Source organism: Excalfactoria chinensis, chromosome 11 (assembly GCF_039878825.1).
Source record: "Excalfactoria chinensis isolate bCotChi1 chromosome 11, bCotChi1.hap2, whole genome shotgun sequence".
Classification (NCBI taxonomy): Eukaryota; Metazoa; Chordata; class Aves; order Galliformes; family Phasianidae; genus Excalfactoria; species Excalfactoria chinensis.
Genome location: NC_092835.1, coordinates 9,735,901 through 9,763,744, shown reverse-complemented (window position 1 = coordinate 9,763,744; position 27,844 = coordinate 9,735,901). Strand labels below are relative to the sequence as shown.

The following is a 27,844-nucleotide window of genomic DNA, read 5'->3' as shown; positions in this document are numbered from 1 at the left end:
TCCAACAGGCTACTATATTTGCTATTATATTCTCAATTTCACAAATGCAATTTAAGACCTACTAGAAATCTAATCATCCTTTAAAAGCTTTCTTTACAATACATAACACTGCTGCAGTTGCAGCTCCTTTATGGCACACCTACTTTAACTTTCTTCCCTTGCACAGGGAAAGAGAAGACCTCTCTCCTTCCCCAAGACCCATTTCCTAAACGATTACAGTCACAAAATGCAAAACCTCTGCTCAAGCATCATGGAATTTCCCAAGACATGTACTTGCTTTTACAAGCCTCAGCCCAATTCAATTCATGTACCATGGTTAATGAAACCTGCAGCCTTTCTTTGGTCCTAAGACTACTTGATAGCGGCCTTTTATCCTTCTGTATTGAGATGGATGAAGTTATTTTAGTATGGAAGACATGCAAATACAAATCTAAAACAGAAAATCCTCAATCTTGTAACTACCACTGATAAACCATTAACCTTTCCTCCTCTTCTCCCCAAAATGCCAATCTGTATATAAAAACAACCTCCAGGACTTAGACCTTGGGTGGCAGTTTTAAGTCTAAAATCAATTTTTGAGTTATAAACCCTCTGAAAATAGGGGGTTTATAATGGAACCACTGACAGACCCTTAGCTATAGTGGCGCTAGCGGGCACCACTATAATATACGAATAAAACTAAATTACATCACTTGTCATCATTAAGAAAAATTTTCATCTCAGTTCTTCATTTGAAAAGCACTATAGTTAATGAATGATTACTGAGCCATGACATCTAAATGACTAAAATATAGGAATTATACTGAGGTCAACTCAAGTATTTTTTAAACCATGAAATTAAGAGATCTATTCGCTTTGGTATAGGATACCAGTCCTGGCTATTATGCTCCCTTGCAACACTGACTTTGAGCATAAGGGAATGGTATGTATTTCTATATTGGAGATTAAGGTCCCATGCAAATTTAAGAGGTGAACACAAGATTGCCCAAGAGTGATGAAGCATGGAATTCTTTCTTATGTTCACAGATGCTTCCTTCAAGCACCTCTGTTTTCTTTGTACTCTTCTACATGAAAACAAATAATATTTTATGGTAATAGATTGCAGAAGTCTTGTTTTTCAAAGAACAAGATATCAGTCAACAGAAGATCCAATAACTTAAGTACAGTAACCCACATTTAAGTATATCAGATCCCTTTAGCTAAGTCACTCAAAAAGACTTCGAGGAGAGCAGCAAGTCCTGTACTGTTCTGCAGTGCTCTGACAATGCCCTAACTATACCCTTTATATTTTGTATGATCTTGAATTAAGAATGGAAAAAGGTTTGTTTTCTACATTTGTAGACTTCCCAAATGAAAATACAAAGAGCAAACTGTAAAATTAAAAAAAAAAAAAAAAAAAAAAATTGCTTGCATGTGCATTGTTTTCTTAATTTGAAGCCATTTTGTATTTTCTTTTAACTATGAAACTGAGATACCCTCATGAGAGGCAGAGTGATTTCAATTGTTCAGACAACACAAAGAAGTTTAAAAATGCATGGTAAAGATATGTAACAATAAGAAAGAAGGCAAATTTTGTCACTAACATGCAAGGATTCCAACTCTGTAATCCTTCCCCAGTGCTCCAACTCTGCTCATGTTCTCACAGCACCAAGTCTGAGCGCTAGTGATCATGAGATTTGTCTAACACTTGAAAACATGCCAAAACTAGGAAGAAGGTATGCAGGATCTATGATTAGAACAAGCATCTGAGAGTTGAGCCTCATGGATATATAAAGTAGTATCATTCTACTTACTTAGTTGCTCCCATATTTACCTTCTTGCATTTTACTGAGATTACATCAGGTTAGTAAAGATGACTAAGTAACATTAGGATCTCAAAAGATCACTGCACAAACATTATTAATGATTTTAACCTCAAATGTCAAATACACACATTTTCCAGTACATAATTTCCAAATGCTACTTTAAGACTATGTTCTTCCCAATGTGCAAAACTGTTACTATGTTTTGGAGACAAAAGCAATCATAAAAGTGAAGGTCACCAAATTGAAAACTAAACCTGTAGACTTCACATTGTCATCTACCTACTTTGCTTGTATTGGTCACATAGCTCGTGACAGCCATAGATGCTGATAGAGTCTGACCCATTCTAAATAGATGGCATTCTGGATGGAAAAAAAGGCATAAAAGCTCTCTCTGCAGTCTGTGGAGAAAGAAAAGGAGAGAGAGGGACTTCTGACAGCACAAGCAGAGGAGGAAAATTAGAAAGGAAAGCCAGTATCACTACCATATGTGCTCATAGCTCGTCAGGACAGCTGGCAAGAAACATTGCTCTTCTCTTCTTTAGTTCCAGGGCTATGATACATTTCTTTGTATGGCTATCAATAATAGTGAATGATTAATGCTAATGATTTATGTTAATTTCATTATAAGCTTTATTTGTTGCCCAGTGTTGAATTAAGCCTGTCAAATCATCCTTTTCTACGTTGCTAATAATTCTTAAAATGCAAAGCTAAACATAACATCTGATCATTAATATGTTAATGCACCTGTTTCATATATAAATGAGGTAAACAAGAAAGTGACTATTTGAAGATGATTCTGAGAGCAGCAGTTCAGGGATCTCATACTTACTTCCTTTCAGTTACTTAAACACTGCCAGGAAATTGAGGAAAGAGATTGTCTTCTGATACTATATTGCTTAACATCATTCCTTAAACAGTAAATAATATCTATGCATTCTTTGGTAAGTGACCAAGCTCCCTGTTGATGCACCCACTTTTCATCATCCTGTATTAAGCTAGCTCTGAATGCTCAAAACAGGTGGGAAGTTGACGAGATGCACTGGATAACATGTAAGTATATTAACCAGAAATACCTCCTCCAGCTCAGACTCTTTTTTGTTCCTTCCCATTTGTATGGGGGAGAACTGTCAGTCCCTAACTCCTTACTGTTAGATCAGGTTCCTTGTTATCACCAATCTTGGGTTAAAAGAAAAAAAATAAAGTTGTTAGGTTTCAGGAATTCTAACTCTATTCCCTGACAACCTTAAAACCCATTTCTGTTAAACACAGCTCATATTAACCTAGCCAAAAATCCAGCCGCAGATGCCATACTGAGTACCCACCAGATGATAAGTTAGAAAAGGACCATTTCCCACCCTATCATGTCCTTATATTGGCCAACTTGTAGTTGCAAACCCCAAAGGAGACAGCAATAGTCTCCTAACAGGAGGGCCCATCACACCTAGCAAGGAGCAGAGAAGCAAGGTTTATACACCCTTCACCACACATTCAACACACAGTGACATAGCTGAACCCCTAGGAGACCTGAATCTTTACACATACACTATCCTTTTCTTCAACACATGAAGTCAGATAAGTTACAAAACAGGGAGAGAAATGTTATTTTCCTGTTTTCTTATAAGGATCTGGAATCTATTTTGAAGTTTGTCAGGTGCCATTTTTCACTGCACTGTTCCTGTCATTTCTATTACAGTTACTACCCTTCACCTGTATGTAGAAGCCTCAAACAAGGACTGCAAATCACTCCTGAGATTATGAATTTTAGTCTCTTAACCGAGCAGTGAGAAACTGACTAGTCTTCTTACTTCAATTTGCTTATAAATTTACTAATAATTCACTACTTATGATTTCTAGGAGGCAAAATACCTATTCATTTTTTAACATGCAAACAAAGTTAACTTCAGAACAGTTTGCAAAAGGCATGTGAGAGAAAACCAAGTGCACATTTTTTGGAAGTTTTGCAGAATTTTGACCTGAGCGTTACAAACTGAATTCTGAGCTTATGTAAATTTCTAGATGCTTGCCCAAGGTGTCATTAATTTTGAGTCTACTTGGGTTATTCTTATCACCGCACATCTTTCATTAAGCTTTCCTGTTGTTTTGGTTTTTGGTAGATGATGAGCTGTTGTGGAAGACAGAAGTGACTTCCCTCAGGCTTCTGTTTGATTCTGCATAGGAAGACTAAGATAAAAGAATATAACTAGGATTACAACTTTATGGGACCTGAATCCTGTAAACAACAAAGCCATAAAATACAAATAATATATACTGTATTAATAGCACATAATTACAAACTTAAGAAAAAATATATATGAACCATAAATTAAAAACATGAAGTTCCTGTTTTTCTCTCTTGCTATCTATTATATGCAGCCTTAGAACTACAGTATACAGGTTTTGTGAAAAAGAAAAAAAAAAAAAAAAAGGAAATAGAATATTTGCTGCTCCTGCTTTTTATGATAGAACTACAGTTCTACCAGTTGGTCTGGGCTATACAGCTAACAAATGTCAAAACATATGGACCAAACCATTTATCAAATAATCTACTCTCTGAATAGATAGGCACTATCAGCAATCTGGTATTGATCTTTACAGGCTACTGCTATTGTTCATCTGAGCATCCAGAATGCCAGCAAGAATTAATGAAAGAAACAAAACAATGCATACCAAGCACACAGCGCACACATTTTCCCCCCTTATTTATTTTTAAAGTTGGTTAAAATTTATGTAGTTATCAGAAATCTGTTGCTAGAAACAAAGCACTCAGACAGGATAGGAGACATGATGAAAAAATCACTTCCCAAACATTAACTTCTGCACAGTTCCAGTATATTTACTTCTAGATCTCAACTGCAAGTAAGTTACGCTAATCCTGCATGATAAATTCCTTGCAGTGTGTAATGCTGGCATTCGCAATAGCTGAGACTGAGATGGCACTTTCATTAAAAGCTCCATTTCAGGGCATGTTTAATGTCTTGGACATTTCAAATTGCATCTGGCTGAATCTTGGCATACAGCTTGTCAGTCCAGATGCGCAGTGTTTGTGTTTTTTTGTTGTTTTGGTTTTTGTTTGTTTTTTGAAGAAGAAAATTGTATAAATTGCTCGCGACGTTCATGAGTTCCACTGTGACAAGAAATATTAAATGTTAGTATTTGGAGAAGTTTTTTTTGTTGTTATTTTTTTGTTTTGTTTTTTAAGTAAAATACACACATTTAGTTGTTGCTTTTTCAAATCTGTCTGCATGCATCTCCTTCCAAAAGCTCCAAAAAGGTCCACAAATCCACCACACTGTTCTCCTTCAAATTACTCTTTGAGATGCTCTCTGGAAGATGCACAATTTGATGTGCAGTATTTTGACTTGAATGACTATGATTTGAGAACATCAACCCACAATTCAAAATCTTAAATATATACATTACCATCATTTTCTCTGCACTTGCTCTGTGCAAGCTATACTGCGAAGGACATACAATGGGAAAGTCACTATGAATCCAGTCATAGCTAACAATTTTATCTAACAGACCACCTTCTTAGGTAGTACAACAAAACACAACCACTCAAAGCACCTACAGCATACAAGAAAATCTAGTCTTTCTTTTAGGATTCAGAAATTAAAGTCTATCACCCAAACCTCAGCCCAATTCATCTTTCATCTCTAAAACCAGCAATTCCAACACTCCTCACTGCCCCATCTCTCTCATTCCAGAACTATTTCCTTGATATCTCTTACAGTAACTTTACCACCAAGAAATATGATAGAAATGCATAAAGGAGACACAGTGAAGCAGACAGAGCAAACAATCCTGTATTCAAAAATCATTGCTGCAGCCACTGTCAATACTACTTCTAGACTGGCCGATGCTCTTTTCTATTTCCTACAATCTCGCTCAAGTAACCATGAACATAAAAGCACTTTTACTATAAAAAAAATTCACCACGCTGTTATTGTGTACAAACATTCCAAGAATCCATCACATCCTTATTGTATACAAGCATTCCTCACCATCAGCTTTTCTAAGTTCAACAACCTCAATTCCACTATACATACATAAGTTCAGGAAACAGCTAGATGTATAGAGGTACTCTCCTATGTATAGAGAATAATATCGAGTATAAAGGAATAAAACAAAATCTGATATTGCTATTGATGTGGACACTAACATAGTGTTCTGAATATTGCATGTTTCTGAGATGTTTCCTATTAATTAACTACATGAAGACACTCATAAGTTGCAGATTTTGCCCAACTTTTGTTTTAAGATCTTACTAATTTTCAGTGATTAGCATTAAATTTAAGTATGTCAGCATTTCCATTATAAGACATATTCACAAGGGTTTATTAAATTATTGGAAAAAAAATTATTCTGAGGTAAAACTCAATACTTAGGGGTAAATTTTCAAAGTGCAGCATGCAGTTTTAGCTCCTGATCTCTGAGCAAAGTCAATAAGGAGCTGCAGAGCAGTACCCCTAGTCAATGCTTTGAAATTTTACTTCAAAGTCTCACCCCAGGAACAAATTCTGTCACACACACACACACAATCAATTTGACCTCTTTACATCTGAAGAATACATGCACTGTAGCTACTTTCCATAAAGATTCTCACTGTTTCCTAAATCTGCCTGGCCAATCATAAGCGACAGCTTTTGGGAGAGGGAGGAAGGATTAGGGAGTATATATTCTATTTGTAAAGGTAAAAGATTTATTGTTGATTTAAGCAAAAGCAAAAGTAGCATGCAGCCATGTTTCTGGCCTGTTCTACATACAAAAAAAAAAAAAATTGAGTTTGTTCAAGTGCCAACATGACTGTAGTAAATCATACTTATTAAATGCAACATCAATAATCAATAAAGATGACCCTTTCCATTATCAAGAATCAGGTAAATGATTCAAAACCAGTAAAATGGTAGACATTTTATACTGAACAATTTGCATGGGAATACACTGAACATAAAGATAACAAGTGTTGTGGCATTGAAGGAAAAACAATTTTTCATTGATATAAAGCAGCGGAGCTGGAAAGAACACAAATACAACAGCAGATCCATTAACTGCATGACAAGAAGCAGCGTTCACATCCACTTGCTAAACTGTTTTTGATTCCTTAGCACCAACACACAGAACAATCCCTACATTATGTTGCCACACAAAACCTAAAATGCATTTTTTCTATAATGTAGCTTTCTTCCATTATCATAATAGAGCCATCACAGTTTCTGCATGGCCTCAAACACCTGAGTACAACCATTATATTGGAATTTTTTTTTCTTTTCTTTCAAAAACAGGAGGACATTTTAAGTCTCCCAAGAGATTTGTGTTGCCTGGCAAACTCCCAGAAGGAGCCATCTATTACTGCAAAGCCTTGCTTACATATGAGGGAGGAGGAAATGATCTCAGCTAACAAAGAGGACATATTTGGAACCATGACCAGAGAATGGCTTCTACAAGGCCATAAAAGTTAACACTGTATACTGACATAGCACTGAGTGGAATTTAGGAACTGATGAAGCTTAGAGAATTTGTGTTCATTCATTGCAAGTATTTTTCCCCCCCCTCTCTTCTATGACATCAAATTACAGCTTAAACTGTTTGAACATCTTCCCACTTGCTTCCAACTCCTGAACTTAATGCAGAGTCCCAGTTTGCTTCTCAGAAGGGAAATACAAGATGGTAGGGCAAACAAGACTCAAAAGCTTTGTGAAATATTCCCTTCTTTAAATAGTAAGAGTGGAATTGACAGACATTTTTAATTACTGCCTGACTTATCAAACACATCAACAAGTCAAAGACAGACAGGTACTTTCTTATTTGCTTTAAAAAGTGAAAAATCAAGAACAAAATCTTTGCAATCAATATTGTAACAGTCATGCTAAATAGGCATTTTCTTTATATTGTTTCATTAATACCACCAATACACTGGCTATTTCACTGAAACACCACATGGTGCAATCCTGTCATTTACTTGTTTTGAAAAACCACAGAATGACTAAGCAAGAGTTAAAATATCAATTTAATTTAAAGTATACTTAATATCATGAGGATTTATTGATATATGTAATCAAACTAAGAAGCAGACACACCTTTAGTTTCACTTGTCTCTTCATATCAAAAGAGCTTTTAGAGAATCAAAAATATTGCGGTGGATTAAAATATGGCATTTGAATTGATCAATGTTCCAACTTCTCAGCGAGTGCTGATGTTTTCCTCTTGGCTACAGTTTAGGATACATAAAACTTGATAATCAATTCTCATCTGAACGAGCAATAAGTCTTACTCCTAATTTCTTATCAACAGTATTTGTACTGAACTTGCATAACCAATATTACAATATTTCTTAGTATTTTTTTGCATGAATAATTAAATGAGAATGTCATGCCTTGGCAAATTACATTATCATATGCAGATCACAAATAACTATATTAACGTTAACTGGTCAACAGTCCAACATTTTGACGTTTGCAAGGGGAAGTGGTAAATTAGTTACCAGCAACATTAATTATGGCTGAAAAAGCAGGATTATCTGTGGATGAGAAACAGGCTTTATTTTGGTAAGTCTTGAATATTACTTTAGAATTTCTTTGAAGTTGTTTTTCTTACTGTCAACATCTCAGTCCCAAGGGATGGTGGTTTGATATACACATTATAGATTCTTTTGCAACCTTGTAACCTGATCAAATAAAAAGACCTTTTCATTTGTGACTGCATAGGTTTTATGTCACCTCCTACCAGTTGCTTCCTCATAACTCAGAGGTATGCTCTGGATCAGCACCCTCCCTCTTCATCGGTGCAATTCTAACAGGAAGACAGACACCCTCACAGGCCTTGGAGCTACACAGCCCCATACCTTTTAAGACAACAGTGTCTTGTTGGCTATTAATATAAATATGCCCAAAAGCAGTGCATAAAGTTATACACACATTCCCTCAGCGTCCATACACAGTACCTATCTAGGAAAACACTAATATAATTACTCCAAAAATAGTACCAGTGTCATAAGGTATATATTTAGAACTGTGTGTATATATTTTTAGATTGATGTGACTGGCTATGGCAACATCTGAAGCACAACTCTCATTTGTAAAACTACCTAGTCCCATTTTAAATATATATACATTTATGATATTAATCTGACAACTTGGGGTAAGGGACAAAGATGGCAGAGTGTGGCTAAGTGTCTACTACAGTAGACTTGGCAGTTTACTGAAAGAAAAAATAAATACTGCTCTGATATTATACATTCAATCTTAGGAATGTAATTCAAACATCAAACCTAAACTACAGCTGAAGGAGAGAGCAGCTGCTCACAACAGCCCTTTTCCAGCAGTAACGGGATGGGTTCAACTGTGTTAGCGATTACAAAAAGAGTACAGGGTGCAGTGAAAAGAAGTTGGACAGATTTTGTGGACATGATATAATAATAGACAAAGAAGAAACAAGAAACTCTTAGAGAAGCACTGTAACACTCACATTGCATGAAGCATCTGCACAAGTTTCTCATCCTCAGAGAGCACAAACAGAAATTTCCAATTGTTTTCCAAGCTCCTGTTTATGAGAGCTGCTGCACATTTCACATATTTTGTCATTCTTGTGAACACTTTGATTATTATTCCTCATAATTCTCTCCAAGCCATGGTAAACCTTACTGTAGCAATACATGACCATTCTATTAGGTTTTCTAATCTGAAGACAGAGCCATTACTTTAGTGCTTTTCTGGAACAGCTAGAATGCCAATCAGTAGTTCCTTAATAAAGGAATACTTTGGTGGCACGATAACCTAAACATTTGTTCTAAAAAACAAATTCACAAAGGTAACAGACACATAGCTCACTCTGAATTTAAGGACTTCTATACTCTCTTCCATGTCAGCTGCCAAATTGTCAGACTGCCCCTCTGCTGCCATCTGTCACACAGCATCAACACATAATGAAATACTGGTGACAAGGATCAACCTCTACTGCCATACCACCAACATCTACCTCTGACGTCATGAATCAACATAATAAAATAGGTGGTATTGCTTTCAGAGCAGCCCCCGTACATGAAGCAGAAATAATTCTTTACTGGTGTTTTCAGATAGTTTACCTGCAGACTCACACAGAACACGGAAAGAAAAATGTCACCTCAAAACAAATTTCTGCTCATTGACAACAATTCTGTCTTGCAGAAAGATTAATAGAAATGGAGGAGACAACAACATATGGGTTTGTGGGGATAAAAAACACAGACATTGACTCTGAAGAAAACATCAGCACACATCCTGTTGTAGGTAAGAAAGGTTCAGGGGTGTTTTCCAAACTGATAAATAGGTCTGTATCTTCACGATCTATCTTCTTAGAATAAGTGCAAGAAGCATGGATCTTACATTCAATCTTCTTTGACTATAAATAAGAATAGATCAAAGAGGTGATCTAAATTTCAGACAAACTGAAAAAAAGGTAGCACAAATCTCCCTAGCTGGGATTCTATTAACCACAACCTGGCTTCAAACGTATGGAAGAACCTAATATCTGAAAATTTATGAGGCCTGTATCGGCTCCACTAGCAAACACACTTTTAAGCAAACTCTTATTATAGGCAGTATAAACATTTTATAAACCTAAACACTATTTAGAAAATTCTTATTCATTCCTTTCTATTTTCAGTTATCACTCATCATTATATGCCTGCCACCCCATCCAACCAAAAATCAACTTGATTATGGATTATTTCATTATCACCTTGCCAACATTTCCAGTCATGATTGTAATCACGTTCAACAGTCTGTTAATGAACCAGTTCTAAACTTGAAGTAAGCTGACACAAAGCAATATGGGAAATATTCTTTAACACATAGTAAGGCTCTGTTTTGGAACAATGGGAAGAACTTATCAAATAAAACCCTTATTAACTTTTCATAAGAAAAGAGAAGAAATCACTATCACAATGTAAGGACACTCTTCTTAGTTCTTTAACAATAAGGATGAAGGACAGAGTACCAAAATGAATGAGGTGTTTCACTTGCACATTCCTAGGCTGACACGTGTCAGGAGAGAACAGTGCATTCTGAGTTATGAAACACTATTACTCATCTCTATATGCTCCATTTCCACATGGATCTTCCACAAAGCCAACTGCGATGATGTAAATACAAACCAAATCTTTTACATATGTTGAAGTGACGTGGAGATATGTTCAGAGGTTCACATGGGGATAATGAATATACTTCTGGGGACTATGCACACACTACATCATTTCCTCCTCTTTGCGTTCTTCATGTCACCAGTCACCTCTTTTTTGTCATTTAATGAAGTCTTGCACATTCCATTTCAACAAAACAGGGCCTTGATTCTGATATCCACATCATACTGTTAACAGCTCTTAATTGTGTCTGAGTGATCAAAACTCATCCCACTGATTAGAAGTCACCTGTACTACATCAGCTCATTCTCCATTTTTTGCAAGCAGCCCTCACTGTAACAGCTCCTCTTTCACTGTTTCAATTCCCAGTGCTCGATTCTCCCTCATGAGCCTCTTAAAGGTTCTCCTCCTTCTAATCAACCCCCTGGAGGCACTTTAGCAGCTAACCTGGGTGATTACAGCCACTGCTGTTGTAATTTTCTAAATTATAAATGCTTTTCTTAGTCATCAGTTTCAATTGTGCAAAGTTGCCCAACTGTAATGGAAGTTGCATGCAGAAATATTGTTGAAAATTTAATTTGCATGCAAATCTACCTACTTGCCATCCTTTATTGTGAAGTGTTAATGTAGTCACACAGCACTGCACTCATGGATTACCAGGATTTTAAACCAAGCACTGTGACTACAACCACTTGAATCCCACACATCCTACAGCGCCCACAGAAAAATCTGCACTTCAACTCATCCTTTACAGACAAGATGCGTGCTTGCACGTACACTCAGAGGTACCCACTGCTGTGTACATGCCCCTTTATCTGGTACTCACCACAGTAATTTTATATATACTTAAAATTGAACTATTTTTATGTTGTAGATGTTCAAGAAGTAGGATGTGTTTAAAATAGCAACAACTCAAATATATATTTATTTTACCTCTTTGAACACCTTCCCTTTACGTCTTTAATTGAAATAAACAAATGTATCTGGCTAAGTTTTTCAGAGATGTATACTCTGAGGTTTTACTTTTTTTTTTTTAATCAGGGGTCTTTCTTTTCTTGTAGTCCTCCTCCTTCATCCACACAAACACCCACATATAAAGAAAGGCAGCTGACACACTGCACAACACATTACTTCAGGCTGTACCAGCAAGTGCCTGTCATTATCACCTACCACGTTTTCTGTCTGATTTGTTGTATTTAAGAAGTCGTAGCTGTAGGTAATTAAAAAGTACTGCTCTAGTGTGACGAATAATCACTACACTTTTCCAATGAAACACAAATTGTGGAAGTCTTTTTCCTCCTCGCTTCTTAGTCTTTAGAAAACAGCTGACACCCTGGTTCTTTTTATTCCAGATGTTATACTTGCAACATTCTGGATCCAATTAGTTTTATTCATATTTATAATGTGGCACTTGCAAACAGTACAACTACTTTCCAAGAAAACAGTGAAAACATGTAAATGCTTATTCAAGGGTAAAGAAAATCCTCTGTTAGACAACTTCGTATTTGCTTTTGAAAGCATCTCTCTTTCATTTTTTACTAACACAAATACACACAAGTGCATTCTAAACCTACATACTCTGATTTGCTGGTGAAGGACCTTCGCAACAGTAACTTTTTTCAACACCTAACTGAGAAAAAGTGGAAGCTCCAAAGAATCACATACTTCAAATGTTTAGTATCCGATTGTATGTTTTTGAATCTTAGTACTCCCAATCCACTGCAACTTCCCTCCAGAGCACTGAAGCAGATGGGCAGAATACTCTTCACAGACAAAATTATTTTTAGGGAAAATTACCATTAACAAGAACTGCATAGCAAGATAAAGGATAACCCAGACTCATGATTCAGAGAGGACACAAATCTAAGCACTATTAATTTAATGAAAAGAAAACCATTTGCTTTAATGAACCAACAATTATTTTGCAAGCATTTCATATCTTGCTACTCAGCCTTCAAAGAAAGAAGACAAGATCCTTGCTAACAAAATACAGGCACTAATTCTTGAACTGTAAGGTAGAGCCAGATAATCACATTTCCATCTACAGTTAGACAAACAAGGAATTTGTAGTATCTGAGCTGCATGTAAAAAGAACTTTTCAGAAATAACTCGGGCATTCCAGGTCTTCTTGGAATTAGAAAGATGTAACAAGCACTCAACTGTGTTTTGGGTTCTTGGGTTGTTCTCTAGGTGGTTATTTTTGTTTTGTGGGGTCGTCTGCCTATTTTGTTTGGGTTTTTTTGTATACAAATAAAATTCTAAGGCCTGTTACTTAATCATGGAATACAGTACAGAGCCTGCAAATGGAATGGGTCACAATAGGTCAAGCATTAGGTATTTTTTATGCATAATTCAGCCTGGCTATCTGCATTAAACGAAACAAACACTTCCAGCATACCTCAAGGTCTGTATTAGTGGGAACTCAACATACAAAGCAAAAATCCACATGCCTTACAGAGTTCTCAAAATGCTTCTGCTGTGCTGTTATGACACAGTAGAGACTGCCAAGCTCCTCCAGCCCAGGGTTCAAGCACGATGACTCTGGGCAGCTTCACATCCCTTCTCAGAGCCTCAGCATCTGCCAGCCTCTTCCATTTCCTTCCTGTACATTTTATCTGTGCTTTTATCTTTTCCTCCCTTTATTTTGCTTTATCTATTTTCGACAATAGTGACTAGCACAGTATAACAGCATTATATAAGCTTTTTACAGTGCCATGTTTTGCTTTACAGAGTGAACATAAATGAGGAAACACTAACTTAAACTCTGACAGCCAATGCTGGATGTATCAGCTCGGCCTATAAATAAGCACTGATCACCTCCATTTTATTGAACTCATTTTCCAGGCAAGCAAAGACCACAAGATTCCTCTGCAAATTTTCCCTTTACACTCTCCAGCAGTGCTGCTAGTGTCAGCTACGACAGATTTATAGCCTATTCATTCATGGGAACAAAAACCCTGCCAGGGCTGGTCATGCAACACGCAGTAGCAGTTAGTTCAGAAGATAACAGCTGCAATACCTCACTTCCTTATTCAGCACTCCACAGCATACACTACTTCAGAGATAATAAATGCTTCTTGTTTGTATTTCTTGAGTAATATCAGAGGAAAGGGTCCACATTACAACAGTATGAAGTGGCACTGCAACACAGGAGGATTAATCAGTGTTTTCCTTGTATTTATTCCTTCTCCAGCTTTATGGTTTTATAACTGACATTAGAAAGTTACTCTTGACTGTTTTTATATACTGTCACTTCCAGGGACAGTCAAATATTTAAATTTTGAATTTAGTGCCCATTTAATCTAAAAGGTTATTTTGAATTATTTTGAGTACCGAGGACTTACAATATGTAGTGCTTTAATAGCGAGAGAGCTTCACCATTTGTCAGCATTAACCAGTTCTTTTCCTCCACACTCAGAGTTAAAAAATGAGCTTAATCTGAAGCAACTGAACTATAAATCATAAAATTACTAGATCCCTTTCGCTACTTTGAAAAGAAAATTAAAGTCTGCAATCAGTCTGTAAATATCCCTTAATTGCAATACAATGCAGCAGAAAGGAGATACCAGACCTATAAGCAACAGTCCTGTTTTTGAAGGTGGTGCTCAGAGCCACCGATTTTGGAAGTGCTGCTCTTGCATAAAACATCTATTTGGGGCACAGGTTGGCTTCTTAAGGAATGCACTGCAGACTCTTTGCGGATGATGTAAACCTTTGCTCTTTACATTGATGTTTAAACAGGTCTGCAGCAACTACACCTTGGTATCTTCCACAGTAAGCCGCACTTCTCCCGTTGAATATGCACATTAACATTACACAAAGCTCTAGCCACAGACAGCATGGACTAGGGCCAAGGCCCATCTATGTGCAACAAATGAGTATTTTAACAGTCCTTCTGAATGACACACTGCACTGACATGGAAAGGGAAGTGAATTTCTAGAAACTTGCAATTTCCATCTTTTTTCACCTCTCAATTGCAAGATAGGATTGTCCAAATGAAGCTCTAAAGTGATCCTAGAAAATTACAGTATAATCAAGATTTTTCTAAGTATTTCTTTTAGGTTTAGAGTTGAAGGCCGAACAAATTTTGCCCTCACAGATCTTTAGTAAACCAGAATTTTTAATCTTAGAATTCCACAACCTTGATCTTCTTTAAAAAAAGAAAAACTATTGTTCCTTCACCAGAGGAAAATGCAAAGCAGTTTGTAAAATAGCAGTTCAAACCACGATCATTTAGCATCTTTAATTTCTTATAAGCTTTAATTAAAAAGTCATGATCCACTGTCTCAACTATTTTTTTATTTGAAAATATGCACCTATATATTGAAATGTAGGTGTCCGTAGAGGGGGAAAATATGGGAATAATCAGGAAAAAAGAGACTCTGAAGTAAGCAAACTACAAGCTATGCTAATTCAAAAAATTAATTTATCCTTTATAAATCTCATCTCACTTTGCATACCACAACATACAGCCATCTTACTAGATCAGACCTAAGGTCTACAGCATTGAAGATTCCAACACAAATGGCTGCTTGGACCACAACAACAATACAACCCACTAAAGACATTTCTGCATTAAATTCAAACACATGCTCTAAGACCATGCAGAGAGTCTCCCAGATTTAACCCCAAATCTCCCCATTTTAGTCACTTTTATTCCATGAAATGCATAGAAAATATGAGATCAGACAGCAGTTGCTGCAACTTCACTCTTTGCTAATCAATCAGGTTTTATTGTGTGGACTCTAGCTCAGCTCATAATGCTGGAAGGAATCTAACACAGCAGTTTAAGATTCCACCAGTTTTATAACCCTTGCTAATTGAGGGCAGGGGGAACCCACACAATGTACTGAGGTTTTTAGTACCAAACCTTTTCCTACGGGGGAGAAGGAAAGGAGAAAAGATGTGAATTTGAAAGAGGGAGGGAGAGGACTGAAAGTAAGTAACCACCCCAATCATTCATCTGCTTAATAAACTTAAACATATCTATATGTAGTAAATTGTACAATATATACACAGAAGCATTCGTGTAGGAGCCCATTTTATTCATGAAAACTAGCCACCTCCTGATATTAAAAAAAAAAAAAAAAAAAGGGGGGTTTCCCAGTCAGCATAGAAATACCTTCATAGTATGTGTAATTCTCTTTTAAATCACCTAACATAACAAATGCTAGAAGACATTATAGTTTATCTGCTAAGCAGTCTCTTTATGAGTTGAGGCTTCAATGCTTTAATGGGCAAATTGCCTGATTTAAGTAAATCATGTCACCTCCATCCAAGTAATCATATTTGTTGCAGACTTGCTGACCTCATCTCTACACTAAAAACAAAAACACATTTACATTTTCGGCTTGAGATATTTAGTTCAAATGATGTACAAATAGGTTGCAAAGAAAGCTAATTTAAGTCTACTCTAAAGATACTATTTAAGTTCTTCGTTGACAGAGTTTACAGATATATAATTATAGGTTACTGTCATTTAAATAGAGATGAGATTTTTGCACAAAGAAAACAACTTGTGAGATAATTCCCCTAAGGTTACTACTGCATTTAGAAGAAGGTTAGTCTTAGGGAAATGGTTAAAAAGACAAAATTATATATTTGCTGTGATAACAGGTTTCAGTGTGAAGTGGGTTGGGTTTTTTTGGTAAACATTATTTCCCCCTCTGTTTCACACAAGAAATGTCTTACAAGAAACTTTCCACAGCATTATTTATGTCGTAACTTTCAATGTGGAATGTTTTTTAAATCGCTCCAGTTAACCAGTTCTCCGAAATCTCAAGCAAATTTTGAGCAATCAAACACAGAGATGCTAATGACACTTTTTAAAAAAACAAGGCATGATTTAGATACAAAATACATTTGTAATTTCATTTCAAATTTGAGGTACAAAGGTGAGATGTGAAGAAATTGGGCAAGAATTCACAAGCCTATTGGGGCTCATTGAAACATTGGATTTTGTTCACTCCACAAGGGAAAACTTTTTTGTGTCACCATCCAAGCTTTCCTCCAAAATGAAGTAAGCTTTTTTTTCCCCACAGCTCGTACAACTCATAATCCTTCTTAACAAGCACCTTCAATTGTTTATACTGTTTCACAGCAATACTAACATACCCTTTTTCACTGTTAAAAAGACAAAAAAATAAAAATGAAAATACCCTGCTTTTAAAAACATAGGATGCAAAACTTACACATTACATCCCATAAATCTGAGGTGAAAGGATAATACATAACCTTCCATTTATTTATATTGACATCTTAAACTGCCTAACTAGTAGCACAGAATCCTCCAGAATGCTTTTCTTTAATTAGCCATTCCTCAGCTAAAAGAATGCCTTTTTCTAGTGGATACTATTTACTCTGATTAAGAATATTTAGATTGGAAGAGAGAAACTGAATATGTTAAAGAAAAAACAAACACCAGCAACAAATAAGGAAAGCTCAACATTTCTTTTCCTTCAAGTCCTGTATGCAAGGTTCTCTCCACAACATTTCCCTTTCATCTGTTTACTAAGATTGTTCCAGAAGAATCAAAAAAGGGTGAAAAAGCTCTCCAGGCAGAAGAAATAAAGGTGGTAATAAAGGAAATATAAAGGTGATAATTGACCTCGATGTTCAATTCAGCCTTAAATTCTTTGACACTTGCCTGTAGGGTTGATTTAATGCTTTAAAAAAGTTTCTAGCTGGTCACAATGTATCATCTCAGTAAAATCTGTTTGCTAAATGCCTCATGTCTCATACTGAAGTAAGATCTCAAATAACTCCTTTGAAATTTACAGTAACAATCATCAATCTTATTACCCAGTGTACCAAAACAGTACTCCACCATGACTTCTGGCTAAGGGTTCCAATACTGCTAAGTATATAAGGAGTAAAAAAAAAAAAATTTCTTTTTTACTGCTCTCTTACATTCCTCCTCACTCTAAAATTCAGTGAAGATTTCCATGTGCCAAAACTCAGAACATTAGTGTCTCATTTACTATGTACATAGAAGAAGCTTAAGCTTTTCAAATCTATACGATGTGCAACATCTTCATTGGTAGTACAGAAGTTGTACCCTTTAAAAATGGTATCACAGTTGTCATCTTTAAACAAGAGTCTCAATTAACAGGTTCATAGAAGAACAAACCTTGTAAGTAATGTACACAGCATGCCTATATGATATTTTTCATTATTACTCATTAAAATCAACTTTAAAAACTAAATATGAAACTGAAGAATGTCAGATATTGCTATTATCTCTTTCTAAAAGATGTTATGGTTTATTCCTCTTATTTTCCCCCAGTGCCTCCAGTTTAAAAAGACAGTTCTCACAGGAAGCGGTCAGCTGCTCCCACTTGAAGTGGGGTTTATCCATCTCAGAAACCACAGAGAAAGCTGGAACAAGCAGATCACAAGTAGAGAGAATCTCTCTCAGTTTTCTCTGTTGTCATAACTCTTTCCACAGTGGCACTGTTTCATCTTCAGCTACTCGGTACACAAGTCTTCATAGAACTGCAGAATGTTCTGCAATCATCTCATTTTGGTGAAAAAAATAATAATAAAATGACCTGGCCAGAGACTTCATGAATCTGTAACTGCTGACATAAGATCTCTTTACCTCAACAGTAATATTTATTTTTCTTTTTAAAGTCAGTTACATTTCTCATTGTAAAAAATTACCCTTACCACACAGATGTATTGATCATTTGTTTCAGGGTAGCATTCTAAAGGAGCATTCATGAAACTTCAATAATGATTCATTACATCTGATTGATATGTAACGGAGTCACTATTCAACATTTAAAGCACACCATAAAGGAAGTCCACAAGCAATAAAAGCATTTGTAATGGACAATATGTTTGAGGCCTTAAATGTCCCAGATGAAAAAGCAGATCAAACACTGCTCAGATAACTTAAGCTGTATCAGACATATAAAGCCATTCCAGGTATATAAAATACAGCCAAAACTTGGTTTCAGTTTCAAGTTCTTTGATTAATTTTCAGAATAATAAAATAATCTCTTCATCCACAGTTTTCCCTGAAATTAAGTTATGGCATCTTCATGTGGGAAAATTTTCCTTCCTTTTTATATCTAGAGTGTATTCATTCAGTTTGAAGGTCTGATTTTTTTTTATACACTGATGTCAGAAAAATGACTGGTTAAATTTATCTAACCCACATTACTTCTGACCAACATTATTGTTAGTTTAATATATATATTTAACTATATGTGCTAATCAACATCGTGTTTCTTCTGTTAAGAATTTGCTTTTATATCAAATCCCTTTCCTCCCCAATTTAAAGATCAGAAGATATTCTTCAAAATCTTAAGAGACTGCAGCATACAATTTTCTCATTTAAAAACATTCAGGCAAGAATCATCACAGAAACCTTATTTTATATGACCCTCTGCTCTGTGGAATAAATGGAAACATCCACTAAAACTTGATTTTGTAGAGTTCTCATGACTAAAGCCCCATTAGACCTTTCTTGTAATTGATATCTGCCATGTACAAGTAATAAGGTGCACTCTGTAACAGGTCTTCTAACAATCATCCTCCCTGATGCAAGGGATAATAGTATCATGAGTTGAGGTTAAATAAACTGTAAGTGTGTAACTTTACGGGATGCTAATTAGGAAGCAAGTGAATACAAATAAGCAGCAGAGAGGGTATGTGATAAGACAGAAACAGAGGGAGGAAGAGTGTGAGCCCTAACTGCCAGATAAAAAAGTCTCCTTTCTCTGAGTACTTTGAAGCTACATAATAGCCCTGACTAAATGAAGCTTCGTATTAAAGAGTGAAAAGTACTTAAAATTCTATTTTAAATTTTGTAAGGTGTCAAAAGGAAACAGATGCTCTTTTCAGTATTATTTCGGCCCTTTTGAAAAGAAGGCTCTTAATTTTAGTTATGTTACTTCTTTTACCTGAAATCCTCTTCTCTGAGGCTCACTTGCTGTCTACCTCAGCACTTTTTCCTCTCTCCTTTCTTCTACTTCTCTTTATAGAGTTGTCTATGTCGTCCCTTTCACAATACATTCATGTAAAGATGACAGTGAAACTCTTCTGCTCACCACAGGATGCTGTTACTGACAATTATAATTAGCGTGCTATCACGATCACTGAAGGAAAGAACATGTTACAGCCCCACTATGGGTTGTTGCCTCTTCAATTGCTTATACCATTGTTCTTGAGATCTTGTTAAAATTATATTTAATGACTGCTGTTTAGATTCGTTTATCATGAAACCTTATACACACAGGTTACTCACCCATTTAGTTTGCCATCTCCCTTCTATCATCTTCCTTTTTCATTAACTGCCCGTTAACAGGAATTTTGCCTGCTAATATAATTCATTCTCTAGACTAGTATGTCTTTATTTCTTAAATGCATATAGCATTTTTTTTACTTCACTGATTTATCGCTGAAGATTACTGTTCATGTCTTCCTTCTCAATGTTTTGGGGATACTGGCTGAACAACTGTATTCTAATCAATACTGAGATTATATACTGGAGAAACGTGCAATTCCATTTGTTTATTCTTGTGCTAAAAAGACCAACCATTCACTTTTACATATTTTCAGTTATGCTGATTAGAATTAAAGCAAATGTTTGCTGCTTGTTGTGTATTACTTTTTTTCTAATGCACATGCTTTAAAGAGGATTGCACAGTATTACTTATCAGTTGCCCCATCCACAGTCATTCCACTACCCAAGAAGTAATTTTTCAGACACTGACTGCATTTACGTTAGCTCTGCTAAGAGCAAGGAAACAAAGTAGATGGAACCACAACTCAGCACACAGACACAAACATACACATGTGCAGCCATACACTTAGCTGCAATAAATATTAAAGCTGAATAAGTATCCATATATATATATTCATAATCCTGTGAACAGTACAGTGTCAATTCAGGTACTCATAATTGGCATTCAATAATTTTGTTCAAGAAAATCATATGAATTATTCCAGATCCATAGAAATACAACAGGCAAGTTCAAAATGCTGTTAATTTTCATTGGACATATGGATGATGCAACACTCTCTTAACTCTACACATAAACACTACTGAAGTATTCGAGTTTCTGTTGCACATACACATTCAGAAGTTCACTACTTGCTTTTCTTCATGCAAGGAAAAAGGATTTACTGAACTGATGAAAGACAAGGTCAGGGAAAATGACAATACAACATAGCAGAAAGGAAGGAAAAGAAGAGTTGTAAACATGCAGATTTGAGTGAATTCCTCCTGTGGGTTTGAATCATTTCCTTTTCATAGAAAGACTCCTTTCTGCATGCTGTCCTAAAAGACACAGTAACCTGGATCTTATTTGACTTCTGCCTCAACAATCGAATTCCTTCTTCCACTCAAAAACACTCTCAGAATGTGCTGTTGCTATTTTTTTATTTTATTTTTTTAAATCTCTGCTTATTTAGAGACCTTCATACGATGCTTCAGTCTGACTACCATGATCTACCACTACTGATCCAACAAAATCATCAACCCAACAAAATGGGGACAAAGACTGAAGTACTTATGTTGCAGTTTCAGGCACAACAATCGAGCTACATAATTATTTCAATTCTCATTTTTCTTTGTAGGTTTCTGTAGCAATTCTTTCTGTCAAAACTGTCTAAATTAACATATTAAAATCACTTGAAAAAAATCCATTAAATGAAGGACAAATATTTTCATCTTCTAAACTATCAGACTTTTGCTATCCTCTCTCTTCACCTTTCATATATGCAAAAGGCAAACCTCCAACAAGGCATGCTGGTGTACTCTCTTATAATATTTTATCTAATTCAGTAAATTCTCAGCACTTTTGACAGCTACAAGTATAAGTGATTATTTTATCAATGCATTGTTTCATTTCTTCTTCAAAAATACCAAAAGCTACACTCCTATAATCAGAATTTCTAAGCACTAAAACTTTCCAGGCACGCATCTTGTTTTGAGCATGCATGCTCTAGAACTCCAGATACTGAAGAAACATTGTGAATGGTTGACACCAGTTGCCTAACCAGGGGATGGTCACTGTCAGGCTACATGGCTGCCATCCATGCAGACACCCTCACAGTAGTTAACTCCTCAAGCGTTTCAAACATACCTGAATGCAATGGCATCATAAAGGGACTGCATGTATCCAACCAAAGACAACGTATTTAGCCTGGTGTTAAAGACTAGATGTATAGATAAACACACACACCAGCACTGTAGTGGTCAGAGATCCCATTTGGTGCTTTCTCCCTTGGCGGCGCATGCTGCCTTTGAACTTAATAGTTAAAATGTGTTCCACTATTACTCATATCCTCAAGCACCCGTAAAACAATCCAACAGAACGTAAACTACAGTAAACAGTGTTTCTTAACTAAATGATATTCCTGTGCAGAGGGAAACTACCTAAAAACATTCTCTGTTTCCTGATACAGCTCCAATGAGGACCTGTAAGCAGCAGCATTCACATTATTTGTTTCAGATGCCACCATATGCTCATGGGAGATCCAGGGCAAGGGGCACACTTTGATTCTTCACATGCCAAGAGGAAGAAAATCAATTTCAGTACCCAGGGGGAGAAATTACTACAAGAGAAGGTCACTCACCACTACAAGCTGCTCCATTATCACACAGTCTTGGAAGGAATCCTACAAAAATAAGGTAGCTGTGGAGTCTTAGCTGCTAAATTATAATAAGTAAACTGGATTAACGTAAAAGTTAGACAGGGGAGCTAAACTGCAAGCTAGGTAAGATTTGCTTATGTATGTTTGTTTTGTTGAAGAGTTTAGGGTAAGATGCTGTTTGATACTGAAGAACAATAATTTGCATACTGCACATAGTAAAAAATTGTTCTCACAATGGAAAAAGAAAAGATTCAAGCCAAGTAGGGATGGCTGCTAATGGATGGTGGGATGTCTCTGGTGCAAATCAGTCTAATAATCACTCTTGATATTCAAGAATCTGCTTTACTTCAGAAATCAGCATGTTCACTCAAAGGAAGATTAACTTCAAGGACGCGCGTACAATTTTTAGTGGCCAAAGCTAAAGCTTTACTGACGAAATGTACAGTATGTCCCAAATTCAACCATGTGTAAATGGCTTTGCAAACAGAAAATAAACTGGCAGAGAAACAACAGCTCTAAGAACAGTTGATCATTTTAGTCACATTGTCTTTAACCAGCAAGCATTCAAAGGAGCAAAGGAAAGCACAATCCAGAACATAGATACTGTCACAGAAAAGCTAAATATGCAAAATAAATATCAAAATAAAAGTGCTGCTAGACATCCAAGTAACCTTAACATGGATTTACAGAAGCTCATTTTGTACAAAAATCAGGATCAAATGTAGAAAACAAAATAGCAAAGCGAGACTATAATTAGCTAGTAAAATGTTAACTCATCCATACACAATGAAATGCTCACTATTGACAAGTGCCTCAAACATATTATTAATTTCACAATATTTCTTTTTTGTTGTTCTTTAGAGCCTTTCTCATTGGATAATTTGATTCCAGAAAAAACACCATTCATCTTAATAGTCATGTTTTTAGAAACAAGTTACTGGGCACATAGCAGCATAGAAAACAAGACTTCAATTTCACCTTAACACATGTAAGAAAATGCAACAGAAATGAGTATTAAGACCTTACTCATAAGTGACACATGAATGCTTGGTCAAACTCAACATACTAAGTGAGGATTAGAATTTAAGTAAAACTAGTCTAAAAGAACCATTATTTTGTAAGCTGGGATTGCAAACTAAGGGTATACACCCAAAAACTTCCCCTCTTGGGTTATATTATTTTCACTGAAATACTCGCGTGTCTGTTATTCTTGTGTAGATGCCAGCTCCTCTTAAAAAGGTTTCTTATCATTGCTTTTTCATTTTTCCTGACATCACAGGCTACATACACAGAAACTGACTCACAATGCCATGCTCAAGGGCAACAAAAGAATGGAAGCAAAAGGACACCAGGTGCTCTCGCTACTCTTACAAATAGGGCTAGAGAACAGCTGTGTGAGATATCTGGGAGGAGTTAGAACATTCAAGAACAGGAACAAGTCAGAGGGGAATACTGGATCAGAATCAGAAGCAGGTGAAGAAAAACAGGCAAGTCAGCTGTAGATTAGGCTGCGTTGGAAGACTGAGCAGCATTACAAGGCAGCAAAATGAACTTTGATTAAAACTTCTGCTTTGAGTTTCATTGTTTGTGTGCAATTTAATAATGGCAACACACACTGCATGATAAATGCTCTGCAAACACTAATAAAAAGACTAACTCAGCTGCAAAAAAAAGACTGACCAATTGACAGCATGGAATAGCCCTGAAGTTTGTATGCTACAGATGCTGAAAGTCTAACGAAGTCTAACCTCACTCACTCTCCCTTTGCAACATCTAATATTATTTAGTTATAACTCAGAAACAAAGTCCGTTCTGTAAGGGGGAAAGGCAAACTACAGATGTCAGCAGTATTTTTTTTTAACAAAGCACAAATGATAAACAAACAAAATTAACCCAAAATCTAGTAGTGCCTTAGCAGATTTCACCTTCACATTTAAAAGCACTGCATGTAAATGAAGTGCAGAATGGAAACTCCAGGAGTCTCAGTCTGACTTTTAACATGCTGTAAATAGTGCTGAAGGCATGAAGATTTTATGTACACATCTTTATTCTCATGGAAACATTAACACGCTTTTTGCTTCCATACCTGGCATGAGATGGAAAACATTTAAATCCTGTCCCCCTACCAATACAACTGGTATTGGAACTGATTTAGAAACACAAAGCCAAGACAGAACATTGTATTTATATAAACTTCTCAACAGTCAATTAAAAAAATAGAATTAAAAAAATATACATTTATTTCCAACATATATATTTAAAAAAAACAAACATGATTTTATTTATAGTACAAAAGTAAATGGAATTTTAATGACATATTCTGGACATTGCATTACACCAAGTGTAACGCCAAGTTCAGTCAAGACTGTAACATAAAATTGGTAACACCATGTTATTTTGCTTTTTGTATTTAGTTTTTTAGTCACTGAGTGTGCACACTATGCCTTCTCTTGGGAAATTAACTATTTTTTCCCTAGTTGCTACCACCAAATGGAGCACACAAGACACATAAGAATTTGTGTGTTAGGCAGTCAACATCTCTTTGCAGTTCTACTTTTTCCACTATATAATACATTAAATGAGTGTCCCTATAGTCCAGTGAGTGTCAAAGCACAACAGGAAAACACAATACCTGCCACTAATAGAAGGTTTTGCCAATAGCTGTTCATAGCCAGCTATGATTTTTATATTCCACCCCAGATTAAAATGCAAGCAAAACAGAGCTCACTTGGCTTCTGCACTGTAGTCTGCAACCAGTACAGCAATGATTATCTACTCCAGGTGTTAAGATCAAGAAACCAAATTGCCTTTCCTAAAAGGTCCTTGGACTGCTTTGTTCATTATATTTGCTATGTTGTTACTAATGCAACAATCATTTACATCAAAATTGATTTCATTTTTGAGAATGCTTTGACTTCAGAGCATTAAAATACAGAGGAAAAAGAGAAAAACTTAAGCTTCTTGTGAAACTCTTAAATACTAACAAGTTAAAAACCAATCATCTATACTACTCCCTCAAAGATTAATTCATGCATAGAGGACAGAATTATCTATTCATTCACTCTCATGAAGCAAACTAATATATCTAGCAGCAACAGGCATCTGTACCTTTCTAGGACTAGCAGTTTATTTGGCCCAAAGGATATATTCCTCTTGAGAAATTAACAAGATCAAAGGTACATGATACGAAATCCTGTGGGACCTTATACTATTGCCTAGTATTTCCTAATATTTCTCTGCTTATACATCAGCATGCAACTGATAAAGTATATTTTTCTGGCTTAGCTACCACCTTACAATGCTATTACCTCACCTCAGTACACTTCACAAAACAAAGAAAGATCAAGTCATGGACAGCAATAGCTTTAAACTTTCCTCTTCATATTCCTCCCCCACAGTATGGAAACTCACAGTTAGCTTTTTCCATTAGGTTTCAGCCTGTCTTCCTAGTAACTGTTCTGTTAGCAGAGGAAAACTAATCTCAAGGCAAGATACAGAAAACACATGATACTTCCAATGTATTGTAAGCACCTTTCTAGTATCAGTTCTCTTGCAAACAACTTGGCTCTCATATTAGCTAGTTAAAGACCATCTAGAGAACATTTATTTAGCCCATCTTAATCCCACAAGGCTTCCATACAAGAAATACTACCAAAACAAGCAACCCAAAAAACTTTCTGAACTGCACGTGTATCTGGCTCAAATGAAAGCAAAGAAATTGTATCCTGGTGCCACTAGATATTATTTAGGACACTATAATATGCTTTTACAGTACTTAAAAGAGTACATTTTAAGATTATATTTTACATTCTTATAGCGATTTCACATATTTAAATGCACACCTTGGCAGTCTTCAGGTTGGGTTTTGTGAATTGACTCTCAGTACAGCGCTGTTTTTCCTAGGAAGCAGCAAAACCACTTCTGACAAGTTCTTTACAATACCAGGCAAAGTACTGTTAGAAATACCAATAATCATATAGAGGAAAAAGTTGACTTACCTAGCTGGTGAGAAGTATCACATGGCTGTAAAACATTCCTTCTCAGGAAGCAGTCTTCATCCACAAATCATTCTCCCTTCAGAGGCTAGCCCTTAAATGAGCCCAGGAGGGGTGAACCACCCTTCCCAATAAGGTGGGAAGCAAGGGTGAATTGCTTGCACCTGTGCTTCTGGAGCCAGCCATCCCCTTCACCAGGTGCTCAATCATCAGTTCAGGCCCTGACAAAACAGTTCTCCTACAGGTGCAAATTATCATCTTTGGCACTGCTCTCGTTTGTTGCACTTGGTATGCTGGCCTTCTGCATTCACAAAACTTATTACCTGCTCACCTTAGATACACCAAGCAAAAACTTACTGATCTCAACTGAAACTATTATGTTCTATTCCATTGGCTCCTGAAGCTGACGCTTTTTTCCCCAAGACATAACACTACAATGTTTTGCATTTACTCACGGTGACCCCAATAACTCTGTCTTCAGAAACAGAGCGGATGTAGGAAAAGCAGCAGACATAGCACAAAAGCTGTAACTTCACCAGCTTTGAGGTAGTCATACACTACAATCTGATATTCTGGTAATGTTTGCCAAAGTCCAAGTAACAATATTTTTTCTGTTAATCCAATGCTTATTTTAGTATTATTCACACTCTGACACACCAGCTGACACAGTGTGACCCCTGTAGTCTTTAAGCAACAAACTGCAAAGGAAACATGACTGCTGTAACACTGGAATGTAGAAAAACCAGATGCAGTTTGTGTCATGTAATGCCCTTTTAATGCAGTCAAGCCAAATTCAACTAACTTGAGATCCATAAACCCTCTAGAGGCTGATGACATTCTTCAACAAGAACTCCTGGCTGACAACAGCAAGCCAAATTCTACTCTTATCTCTGTTATATGAAAACAGCATATATTTGCTTCTTTGGTCACTGAAGCTTTTCATTGCATCTCTGGCAAAACCTAAGCAAAATATTTTATCTGAAAAACAACAGTTACTATTCTCACGTATAAAAAGCAGAGATTAAATACTGCTTTTGAAGCAATGCCTAAGGGAGCCAGAAATCTTGGGATAGCACCATGCCATACTTTTATTGTTTAGCCATGTATTGTTCCAGTGAAGCAGCACACCTCTACACTCAGAACTGTACTTAAGGAATACTATTAAAAAATAAGTTTCACCTTTAATCATCGCTAGCATAGTGGTACTTTGCCTCAGAAGGTACTGCTTGAAATCAGCTATGTGACTAGGAAAAGAAACAAAGTCCTGTCTTAAAACAGTTCCTGTATTCCCAGAGCTTATAGGACAGCTCAGACTACA

At 36.1% G+C, this 27,844-nt stretch overlaps 1 long non-coding RNA gene across 1 annotated transcript in view; it reads right to left on the bottom strand.

The window, feature by feature from the left end:
• LOC140257139 (uncharacterized) overlaps positions 1-26,611 on the bottom strand; it is a 109,167-nt gene extending 82,556 nt beyond the window's left edge. Inside the window, exon 1 of the long non-coding RNA XR_011904974.1 lies at positions 26,530-26,611. This is a non-coding gene — a long non-coding RNA (uncharacterized lncRNA). The remainder of the gene's footprint in view (positions 1-26,529) is intronic.
• Between the last annotated feature and the right edge of the window lie 1,233 nt (positions 26,612-27,844).